At 33.5% G+C, this 13,336-nt stretch overlaps 1 protein-coding gene across 3 annotated transcripts in view; it reads right to left on the bottom strand.

The window, feature by feature from the left end:
• The window catches only part of bsk (mitogen-activated protein kinase dJNK), a 91,462-nt gene that overhangs the window by 77,803 nt on the left and 323 nt on the right, over positions 1–13,336 (bottom strand). For all 3 annotated transcript variants that reach the window (XR_016316888.1, XR_016316889.1, XM_089705625.1), the window contains exon 2: positions 3,506–3,528. The gene's annotated coding sequence lies outside the window, so the exon portion shown is untranslated. The remainder of the gene's footprint in view (positions 1–3,505; positions 3,529–13,336) is intronic.

Here is a 13,336-nt window from a genome sequence, read left to right as displayed (position 1 = left end):
CTTACTAGAGGTATGAAACCTATACCTGGCCTTCAACACGATTCGTCAATTAAAACTTCATCCCCATTGTTTACATTTAGTTGGGCGTAATAAACAAAATTTCCTTTGTTGGCTGCACCTGATAGCCCGCGGCTTACGTACCCCACTCTTGAGGGGGATCCTGTATTCTAGCTATGTATTGCGAGGGAGATCACTTAACGATCCGGGTATGATAAGCGCTTACTACTTGGGGAGCGGAAACCATCTTTAGTTACTTGGATTAGCTTTCGACTTGTACCTTGTTACAGTTGGACAATACCGTGGCAACTTTATTTAAACTGCAAAAGAAGCGTGAAATAAGGTCGCTGATATTAAAGAATATATTATTTATCGCATGTTGTTTTTTCTGAAACCTTTTTAATTTGTAAAAAATGGAAATCTAACCACTTATATAATGAAATGCTAAAGCTGTTATCACGTGTAACTCTTCTGCATGGGCACTCTTAATGAAAATTCTTAATCTCGTGGAATCTATAAACTTAAACGCTACAGCAACGGAGAATTCAGGAGAATTCACGTGAAAAACCACGTCTCGACTTCACGCGAACGAAATCGCAGACACAGCTAGTAATTAACAAGTTGATAAGTCACTTTTCAAGGCTTTATTTTGCTTACTTCAGCGAAATGGAAAGTGCTTTAATTCCAATACGTTCTATCCACTATCATTGTTATATATTATTATGTATGTAAGTGGCAGGCAAATTGTACGATTTCAAATATTCAAAGTTCGTCAAATTGCGTACCTAGTTTTATAATATGCTGAGAACTTGTAATTATAATTTTGGTTTGGTTAACTATTTAGTAAAAATCTATCAACAATAGTATGTTCTTTGCTACTCCTTTCACCAGAAGTGTTATTATAATGTACAAGGTTTCCGCACGTGGCTTCGCCCGTGCAGTCAAAGGAAAACCCGCATAGTTCCCGTTCCCGTGGGATTTCCGGGATTGCGTCATTTTCCCGGGATAAAATGTAGCCTATGTCTTTTATCAGGTATCAAAATATCTCTATACCAAATTTCATGAAAATTGGTTCAGTAGTTTAGGCGTGATTGAGTAACAGACAGACAGACAGAGTTACTTTCGCATTTATAATATTAGTATAGTATGGATTAAAGCAGTATTAATTCCAGTGTGGCAAAGTGATGGGGCTAGACGACCTATAGTAATAGTTCTATCGTTTTACCCTGGAATTAACACTGCTTCAAGACATGGCACCCCAGTACCCATATCACGAACTCCGTATGCACACGGCGTCCGTATCGACCGAGCATACCAACTTCGCAGCTGAAGTGACACTCACAAACTTTGTCACTTTACAACCGAGATAAACAATTTAAAATTTTATCACGCAAGAGACTGCAGCGTGCAAATCTTTTGTGTGAACTTATTTATTACTCACTTGGAAATTATATTTACTGCAAAATGTGAAAGCTCCTAAAATTGTTGTTATAAAGGAGATATAAAATAAAGATAGTAGTTTTTTTATGTAATTGTTGATTCATTGAATAGGGAAAGAGAAGAGATTTACATATTATCCAGAAAAAGAAAAAGAAAGTAGGCAAGTACATATTTATTGTAAATAATTATAGAAGGGCAATTTTAAAGGGCAATTTTTTACAAAATTCTAATATACCTACCATGTTATACTAAACATTTTATAAGAAATATATTAATGGTCAAACATATTATTATATAAGTACATGTGATAAATCATTCCTCCGCAGGTGGTATGCGAGCTCATTTTTCTAAAGAGTGGGCGGGTATTCGAACATTTATATTTTCTTCAGGTTTTGGTATTTCTTTAGTGTGTATACTAGGTTATAAAATACACCATTTATCTACTTTTCGTTCTAAGATAAATATTCTATGAGCTTTTATTTTATACTAGCGGTCCGCCCCGGCTTCACCCGTAGTACATGTTTACGTTTTCTCTACATAAGAACCATCCTCGTACTTCAAGGAATATAATAAAAAAAGAATTATCGAAATCGGTCCACCCGTTCACGCGTGATGCCATGACAACGCGAAACGGGTTTCATTTTTATATTTATACTAGCGGTCCGCCCCGGCTTCGCCCGTGGTACATATTTATGTTTTCTCTACATAAGAACCATCCTGGTACTTCAAGGAATATAATAAAAAAAGAATTATCGAAATCGGTCCACCCGTTCTCGAGTTATGCGCTTACCAACACATTTTGCGATTCATTTTTTTTTTATATTTATATAGATTATATCCTAGATTTTAAATATCACCGTTAGATATGTCTTGTACGTGATACGTGAGTGCAATATGCTACGGGTGAAGCCAGGTCGGACCGCTGGTTATTTATAAAAAAAATCCGCAATAGACTCAGATATTAATAATCATCCTTTTAAAGCACAATTATATACCACGTTAAAATACCACTACCTACTTTAGTACTTATGCGATAGGCGTTCAAACTTGCATGCCAAATAAACATTCCGAATGCCAGTTACACAAGTTACAAACACGCCACTCGAAGTATTTAAAGGGGTCACTGCTGTCCAATCAGTTGCGCAAATTTTCCTTTATATTTGTCCAACACAATAATTTATTCAACGTCAAACAGGAAAGAAACACAACCTAAATTTAAATTAACCAAAAATTGAAACAGGTCTTATTTATATAGACTGCAACCATACTTTAAAGACGAAAATGTAATATACAGTGACTATAAGATTTTGGACTGAATAGTGCAACCAATATAGACTAAGTAAAGTTATCATCCATATGCATGCAGGCAAAATATTACTATTGTTGTGATCATGAAACCACTTCAAAGATACGGTCAAACTATAAAAACATCCAAACTCATTTGCAGCACTTTTGAAACGTCATAACATTTACCATTTAACACCGATTCGATAAAGAATATATCAATCAAAACTTTAACAAATTCTTAACAACGAGCAGCCCTGACTCCGCAATCAATAATTCATAGGATTCAATAAATACTGATGATTTCCACTGGGAGCCGCTAACTCGACCCTCGAGAACGTCTTTGCTGAGATACACGTTTTAATTGTTGACATTGTGTCTATAATTACGTTGATTTTACAAGCACTTGAGTTTTCTTTTATTTTGGTAAGAAAATTTGGTAAAGAACATAAATATTTTGCATTTTTGTGCAAAAAATAAGGAAAAGATATTAGTATATTAATTTCATAATATTATAACACAAGACATCATTTATTAGTGTATTATGTATTTATATTCTTAATTTCAGTTTTTACTGTGAATAAAAACTAGCATTTTTAAAAGGCGGTACAACTGAAAACTATATAATACCAATCTATAGAAATACTCAAACTCAATAGAAATACAATAATTGCCGTATAATATAAACGATCGTTTAAATGCTACGAGTTGCCTACGTAACATGCTACGTCGTAGCGTTCAGAACTTTGAAATTGCCGAGAAACGAAATAGCACTTAAACTTACCGGGGTAGCTGCAGACACAGTATCTGTGGAAGATAACAATTTATATTAATATCAAGTACAAAAAATATTAAAAAAGGAATAAATAAGTAAGGATAGTATTTTAATTTCCAATCAAGATATATCACTATAACAATAAACTAGTTACTTTAAACTTTTTAGAATAATTTCATATTAAATTAAATAATTTAATTTCATATTAAAAACCCACTCAAAGCTTTTAAATGTAACTTTAAACTTATCATTATTTTTTCATTTCTATTCAGTAAAATTTATGTTACGTATTTATTCTCATAACTTGTTACAACCGTAATTATTACCGCTAATTTCCACAAGGCACAACCCTAATTGTAAACCCTTTATTATTTTAAAAAATACGTAGCAACCTTCCTATAGTAGCTATAAGTAAAAATAAAAGAGGGAAACAAACGGTCCCCTTTCCACATTCACCTACAAAAACTCCACTACATAAATTACATGAAGCCGAACACTAACGAGCAAATGCACACCAATCTAGATCTAATTGACACCGTCGCTAGATCTTAATTCCCTTAATTACTCTCGAACTAGCGTCTAATAGGGGTGGTCCAAACTATTAGAGCGGAGGTCAAATGAATTACTAAGTTAGGAATAGGATATGTTAGATTTAACCACCTGTATTTACAAGAGACTTACAAAATAACTGTATAAAAAGCTACAATTTACAAACAGAACAGTGTATCTATACTTAATATAAGCTGAAGAGTTTGTTTGTTTGAACGCGCTAATCTCGGGAACTACTGGTCCTATTTGAAAAATTATTTCGGTGTTAGATAGCCATTTATCGAGGAAGGCTTTATCATCTCGCTAAGACAAACAGGAGCGGAGCAATGCGGCTAAAACCGCAGAGCACAGCTAGTAGCTTATAAAACCCTGCTATAAATCAATAATTTCACAAAAGAAACAAGTTCTAGTTTCTATCTTATAAACTCCCCCAGTGTTTGAGACTGTGTATTGAATTTCAATTAGGTACCAATAAAAGAATACACTGGCGAGTGTTTATTTATTCTAACTTTATTGCATCCGTAATAGATTATCTAGACAACTTTTCAATTACCACTTGTTATTTTTTCAGGAATATAGAATTTTATTTAACGCAGTATTCTATAAATTTATAAGTAACGTAACATTTAAATCTTTGACTATTATTAAACATCAGACTTGATATTATAACCCACAGAAACTCCCTTTTATATTTAAAGGGTCCAAAGGTCATACCGGTATATAATAGTCGGTATATAATATTCAAAGCTGAAGAGCTTCGATTTCCTTTTCGACACCACACTGAAAATTTGAAACCATGTTTGTCTAACTGTTGATATTATAATTCTTATTATGCTCCTTTTTTGTGTATGTACTTTGCAATATTTTGTCCTAGTCCTTTCAATCTACTTACACACGACAAATTCATCTCACTGACCAGCCAACATTTCTAACTACATACTCCAAATGTCAATTTCCTAGGCCATTTATGTAACATGTATTGAATAGGCTTATGTCAGCCGTTGGTGGCCGGCTCGGATACATTTCAGAACACGCAACATTGGCCTAACTTCTGTGCCTATGTTGAATCAAATATTTAACAATGCCAAACTTTCAGTGGCAAACGAATTAAAACAGAACTGTTTCTAAAATTCATATCTATCTTCAATTTATCATTTTGAGTTTAAACTTTAAACAAATTATCGATATAATAAATGTCCTCCATTGTAGGACTATTTGTTGGTAAAATAAATAGTCCTACAATTGAGATCGCTTAAATAGTTGCATGAATTTCGATCAAATTTAATGCGTACAACCTAAGCGTACAACAGCTTAAGATAGAATACATGTGTAGGATAATATCCTAATTAAAACTGGCCTAAATCTAAATTTCTCCTCTAAATTCTAGAATATATTTAAATAATTTGGAAAATCCAAAAGTGCACGCCTCATAATTTTTTTTTAATAAATATTTATTAATTATTATTTTTGTTTATTTAATAACAATTAAACCACATCGAATCAGACCCTGAAAAATGAAAGGGTTCTATTCCTGAGCATACTCAAGCGTAAGAGAAAAAAAAAGACTCGATTAGTAAAGTATTTCGGTCGCTATCGTGTTAACAAGAAAAAGGATCCGCACATACAGACACACGGACGTCCAAGACAGAACTTTTTTAAACTGTTTATAACTAGTTTAAATAACAAAAATGACATCAAAAATATCATGAACGTTAAAAATAGTGTTTTTTCTTAATATGTGTGTGTATGTATTATCTTACAAGTGCAATGTATGATACATAAAGACATTTTAAGTTTGAAAAATCAGATGTTTTGCGCGAAGTGACAGTAGTACCCACCTCAACGCTTCGCTTATGAGGCGTGCAATAGTAGGAAAAAATGTCAATAGGCAAAAATATTCGAATCATTTTAATACCGACTTAGAAACATGGCTGAAAGGTTTTACATATTGTCTGGTAACCAGGTCACAATAATTATCTGTTAATACGATTAGAGAAGGTTTAATTATCAGCTTTGCGCTTATATAATAAAAACCAAATAAAGGTTTCTAATATATATAAAGTCAACCTAGAAATTCATGGGAAGAATGGATAATGACCCTAATTTTGAAAATATTAGTCAGAAATCTCAATAAAGACTCCGAAATAATAGTCATTTGATCTTTCTGACAAAATGTAAAATGTATTTTTCTATGCATTATAAAGGTTTTGTGTGAGTACTCGTGACTCCATAGATCCTCAGCATTGTGCAGATTTTGAACCTCTTTGCAAATCAAAAGAAGCAAACTATCGTACCTTTATCACTATCACTACATAGTATAAAACAAAGTCGCCTTTTCCGTCCCTATGTCCCTTTGTATGCTTAAATCTTTAAAACCACGCAACGGATTTTGATGCGGTTTTTTTTAATAGAGTGATTCAAGAGGGAGGTTTTAGTGTATAATTTATTAGAATTTGACAAAGCGGGCGAAGCCGCGAGCGGTAAGCTAGTGATATAATAAGTTAAAATTAATGGAAGTATAACTAAACTGTCGTATAACCAACTTTAATACGGGCCGGGTTAGCTAGCTTACTAACTTCATTATTCAAGTTATCAAATATGAGTCTAGTTTCCATGTTGAAATTATCATCTTTAATATTCATGCCAGTTAGCCCGACGAGCTTTTGACCGCTTATTTCAGTCCAGATATGACAATCGGTATTTGTAGGAAAGGATGGCTTTTCCGGGAATTTTTAGCTGTTCTTTTGAATATCTGTAATTACTATTGCAATGAATGTTTTTATTCTAGTATTATTCATTCGCCATAACTTATTAATAAAAATTATTTTATTCCGGCTTATAATAGATATTATAAGGTTCAGCGTGACTCGACGCCTTTCCGGCTTCCTTCCACCGGCATGTTGGCTGAACGCTATTTCCGTTACACCGAAAATAATTAAGTAGGTCATATCTACTACTTGCTGTTCTACATCCGATATATAAACAATAATGGAATAAAAACAGCATTATGTAATAAATATCTTAAAAATAAAAGCATTACAACTGCAATAGTGACGCGGTGTACCAACGCCATCTATCCCGCGCGGCGGGAACTAAACGTATTACATAAAACTCACCGCGCAAATTTCAAAATCGAACAGAACACGACGAGAGCACAGACAAAGCACTGTTTATGTCACAGTTAGCACAAAGGTATATTATCAGCGGCAAGTGTTCGTTCGCACGTGTGACGGGCCCGGGCGGCGCGGGCGGACTGCCGCGGCGCTGCGCCCCAACCTGCGCGGACCTAACCCGAATACCTACCCGGGCAAAGAGTAAAAAACTTAGATGTGCTGTGACGTAGATATTAGATAACTTAGAGGGATGCGTAGGCAAAGAATGTGCACGTTAGACACAGCATCGATCGAAGGTGGAATGTATAACCTATACATTTTCTCATTTATGATTTTTTTTTATACTCCCTATATAGTGGAACCAACATTATCTGTTAAACATGCGATAGATAATGGTGTGGCTTCGTAATAGCCGCATTATTATATTGTATAAAATAATAAAAGCCAGCACTTTATACGGAAATAATATTCTTTTGTTCCAAATAAAAATCGTAGCAGTTGCTACGCGGATTTTTGTTTCACTATTATAATGTACGTTGATCAAAAAATACGTTCTCAGCTATTTAAATGTTTTACTTTATACACATGTTGTGAATGTACCTATAAAAGTGGTATTTAGGCTATGGATGAAATACTTAGTTTATGCATGAAAAATAAGGACACTCGAAAAGATGTTGCTAGCCAAAGAATGATCGAACAATTTCTGACGCGGAAAATGTTACCTCCGAGTATAATTCGTAAACCTCAAGCTATGAATGTGAAATTTGATTTCTTATAATATTTCAATCGAATAATCGGCATCATTATACTAGGTAGAGACAATCTATTTTATCCTCGAAAAGACATCTGACTAAATTCGCTAGTATGTATATATTTATAAACATTTTTTTTAAGTTTGTATCAGGCGTAGAACGTTTATGCTTGTTTCGATAAGCTCGACTGTGTGTGTTACTCTAAACTTCGATTAACCCATATATTTGATGCCATTATTGCTCTACATTCTGACCAGTCATTTCAAAGGCTACATTCGTCAGTCAAAATCAGCGTTATTACTTTTTCTGCAACACTTGCTGATATGCGAACCATTTTGGCACTTTTTTGCTTTATGCACTTACTAGCTGCCCCGGCAGACGTTGTTCTGCCCTACTCTGCTCTTTTTTTACGTGAAATTAAAATTGGCCGAATAGGTCGAGTTTATGTTTTGCGCTTAGCAACACGTTTGTCGATTCATTTATATATTATTGTGATTTTTTTACGTCAAATAACATTATACCTATGCATATGCTAGATTTACGATTGCACTTTAATCGACAGTAACAACTACATAGTTAAGCATATACCATCAATATCATAGTAAACATTTGATCAACGTTGACGTGCTCAGAGAGGAAGCCCCACAAGAGGCGAGCTATTTACGGCCCTCCTTGCAACCTCTCGACACACTTCCACGAAGATAAATTAAATAAAAACCCTCTTTAATAAATAAAACTAGCGCTGACCTGGCCTTAATTAAGTTAATTGTGATATTTCGTTTTACGTTGTTGGTCACATATTGATATTCTGTGTAAGTCGTTGCTACGGTTATCTATTTAATTAGAAACACAAATTCCCATACTTGCTGTATGTTAGCATGTATAAATTTTCTGCGAAAGCAAACTGTGCAACTTACTAAGGTCATTTTCGTTTTAAGAAAATTGTAATTCTGACCATTCAGTTCAAAGGTTATCTGTTCCACTAATACTAGTTCTAATAAATATAAATATTAAATAAATAAATCGAAAAACACAAATGATTATTAAATACCTAACGGGTAAAAAGTTTAAATCTACTTATTTTTAGTTAACTTCGTAGCTAGCTACAAAGCTAATCTTGAATTTGTAAATGTATATCCTGAAGAAGCCACCAGATAACACCGGGAACAGATAATAATATCGCGGGTAATTTTATTATAATTTCATCGTTTACAAACGCACGCCATTTTGAAAAATGCTCAGAATTAGGCAATTAGCATTTTCCAAAGATACACATGGAACCGGTTGCAGGCCGACATAGTCCTATATTGCTGTGTAATCCTACTTCTACTGTGTGATAAAAATTAAAAATGAATCTCCAAATATGTTACTAAGCGCAAATCTCGAGAACAGCTCACGTTTTTAAAGGCACAAAGATTTATTTTGTAGAAAAAACACGAGGAACAAAATTAAACCAAATATTCCTGATACCGAATTCTCGACATATTACGTTTTATGCGTATTGGTTTAGGGTCTTCATATAGATAATATCTACATAATATATAACATCTATATAATATATAGATATATATAAGTAACATCTATCTGCATAGCAATTACTCTATTCAAAAAAAATATTAATGATACAGAAAAAGTCTTGTTTTCTTCGTTTCTTATATTTGTAGATAACAGACATAATATCAGGAAGATTTTAACGGATTTTAAACGCGTATTCATTATATTATCCCGACGTTTCGCACACTTTGCAGTAAGCATGGTCACGGGGAGACAGTCCCCAGTCTCCCTAGGCCCCAGTCTAAATTAAACAAAACACTATAATAGTTAATACTTGTGAATTCCAAAATCGGTCAAATTGTTTCAAGTTTTTTTATTAGGTACGTATACAAAGAAGCAAAAAAAAATAGCGTTGACACTTCTTGTGGATAGCTAAGAAACTCAAACATAAACTACGAAATAAAAAAGATTCAAAATGTTCCATACATTTATTAAGCAAAAATAAGCCAAACACTTCAACTTAAAATGCAAATAAAAACAAGATACAAAAAGCTATAATACGACAAACACAATTGTAAAAGTAATGCTTTATTAAAAAAATATTTATGTATGTATTATAAAATGGATTCAAAATTAAATCAAAAGGAAATGATATAAAAACGGTTGGACAAGAAAGACGGAATAGAATTTTATATTATAACTAGCGGTCCGCCCCGGCTTCGCCCGTGGTACATATGAAAAATAGATGTTGGCCGATTCTCAGACTTACCCGATATGCACAGAAAATTTCATGAGAATCGGTCCACCCGTTTCGGAGGAGTATGCAGACTAACATTGTGACACGAGAATTTTATATATAAGATAATCTATGTTTTGGAGAGACCTCTGTCATCTGTGCATGATAAAGCCATACTATTTTTTTTATTATTATCAGTAATAAAAAAACCCAAATACCCCAAAAAACAACCTCTAAATTATCAAAATGTAAAGTGATTAAAAAAATTATATCTTAAATGCTATTTAACCTTTGTTTTGTATAAAATATATGATTTTTCAGTTAAATGATCATAGTTTTTGTGGTGTTATCTCCCTTCATGCTCATACGCATTTTATAAGAACGATTTACATTACTTGCAAACGACATAAATTTGCACATTACAATATAAAAGAGAATAGAGAGCAGAAACATTATTATGTAGCTCTGTTTCTTATTTCATCGGGTAAATATTTGATGTAATGTATCAATTCTTGATTTATCTCTATGCTTGTATTAACGGATTTTGAATATGATTCAACACAAATGTTGTTCAAAGAGTTAGTTGTATTGAGGAGGGCTTCCATCAATGTTAGATCAAGAGGTGGAGACATTCTGCAGTATTCACTCTTGTTGCCTGTTAAACAAATTCTTATTTAACCCATTGACCACCGTAAGGCCCGATCGGGGCGCGACACAATAGATTTTCTATTGTGTCTGTGATTCCGAGGACTGATGGATTAATACTGATCATTTGCAAATGCAGTTAAGGCGATCCTCACACTGCCCCGCATCATGCTGCATGTTGCGTGACTGCGTGTTTAACGTTACTTGTAAGTATCTCCGTTTGTATAGAAAACACGCACAGTCCAACACACTGAAAATGCAACCACGCGCGTTCATGCGGGTCACGCGCATACACGCGGAGAAACATGCATCCCCGCGCGTAGATGCGGGGCGAGACGCAAGGTATGGCACACCGAATCCCGCAGTGCCGCGCGTGATTTTGAATGGGCGTGACGTATGTGTTAGAAAATGGATCTCGATATCGATCGATTTAAATAAGGATGTATCCAGTATCTTCTATAGGCACGATTTCTTTTAATTTGACCGTACAAAAACCAAGCAGCGTCCTGAATGAGTTCCACACTATTAACCATTTTTATCAAAACTATCGTGATGCTCACACCACAGAGAACGGCGAATAAATGATTAATGAGAGCCGCCGCGCCGTGTGTGAATCTACAAATGCACCTACGCGCGTGAGTGCGCAAAAAACCCGCACGATGATGCAGATCTGCACTCCCGCAGGAACGCGCGTAGGTGCTTCGACATGCAACATGCAGCGTGATGCGGGGCAGTGTGAGGATCGCCTAAATATCTTCAATATTTTTGGGATTTATAATCAAAACAGATTAGTTCATAAAACTGACTGTTGATAAATACTAGAATAACTTTAAATATACATAACTAATAATTGCATGAATAAAATGGATTATTAAGAATATTACATACATGTAACAAAAATGTTTTAAAACAAATAATTTCATTTATACACTTAAGAAGCAATAGAGATACATATATATCTGAAGCCATACATACATCTAAACTTATTAACCTAATAAGGTTTGAAAAAATGTGTAGGCCTATTTCAATATATTTCTATATACCATCATCTCTGCATTTTGTGAAATTATCTTAAAAATTGATTTGGTAAATTGAATTAGTTGACACAGTAACACAAAATGTTGTTTGTGTTTCATGGCAGTCATGTACAGTAACACAAAATGTTGTTTGTGTGTTTCATGGCACTGGCAATGACTTGAAAACTTTCGTTCAAAAGTGATATATTCGGTTCAAATGTGACATTTTTTGGTCTTGCATGCATTTCTCGGAGAACACAGTTTCATTTGATGGATATGTTTATGGTTTATAGAAGCTAATCTTCATCTTTGTGGGATCCCCAACTTGCGTCATACTGAAGAAGAGATTTACGCTTATAATAATTTAAGAATTGTAAAAGTCATGCTTTTTTCAAAATAAATTATAAATAAATAAATAAGAGATTAATATTAAATAATTTAAGTCTCATGTGTCGCTTTAATGATGTAATCAATGCACTTTTTATCAAAATTAAATTATAAAACACATATTTTACCTCTTTAACCTATGTGTTAATCAATACAAGTATTCACTCTATACAGTATAAAAATCAATTGCTGTGTAATAAATTGATCTAACAATTTATCTGTGCATGTAATAACATCAACACTGCTCAAAACTTTAAACATTTTGAGGAAACTGACATGATGAAGAATCAAAAGTTTGACAACATTTGACATCCGCCAACCCGCAATGGCCAGCGTGGTAATTATAGCCTGATCCCAGAGGAGGTCCATGTCCCAGCAGTGAGAACATATATTGGCCGATAATGATGAAGGTACATGTTTGATGTTATCCATCATTATGACAGATTAACAAGAGTTTCTTATTTTCAGTATTTAAAGCATTTACTGTATATGATGATTCAAAAGAGCTTCTGAATGAAGTCTAGTTAAATAAATAAATGTTTGAGTAAGGGCCGATTTTTCAATGCTTGGATAAAACTTATCCGTCCAATAAAGTATTACACGATAATATTAAAATGTCACGTAAACTGTCAAATACGGGCAATTAGAATACCTTTTTAAAATATGGTAGTTTTATACATTATTTGACGAATAAGTTTTAACCAAGGATTGAAAAACCAGCCCTAAGTAACACATTAAATCTAGGATGTTTTATCATATGGTGACTTAATTATGTACAAAGATAAAAACAAAATTGTTTACTGATTAGCAAGACATTGTACCTATTTCAAAGACACAATTTATAAGGATTTAAATAATGTAAAGCTGATTGAAAAAATACTTATGACATTGAGTATTGAAGACAGTAATAACACCAATTAACCTTCAATTAGATTTTAAACTATTGATTACATAGAAATGTTAAAATTTGGACACCACTTTCCAAAGAAATATTAATTAGGTAATAGGTAATTAACAAAGACAGTTAAGAATTCATATTTTAATTATTCCTATAGAGTATATTTCACAAAATTATGAATGTAAATTTCAAAATGTCAAGTAGAGAAGTTGGTAGCAAAGATTTCCAATATTAAAAACATGCTGTTTAA

This window comes from Colias philodice, chromosome 17 (genome assembly GCF_061535455.1).
Source record: "Colias philodice isolate Cphi_HAF_F1 chromosome 17, ilColPhil1 Martin Lab GWU primary, whole genome shotgun sequence".
Classification (NCBI taxonomy): Eukaryota; Metazoa; Arthropoda; class Insecta; order Lepidoptera; family Pieridae; genus Colias; species Colias philodice.
The sequence above is the reverse complement of the archived record's forward strand: the minus strand, read 5'-3'. Positions and strand labels throughout refer to the sequence as shown.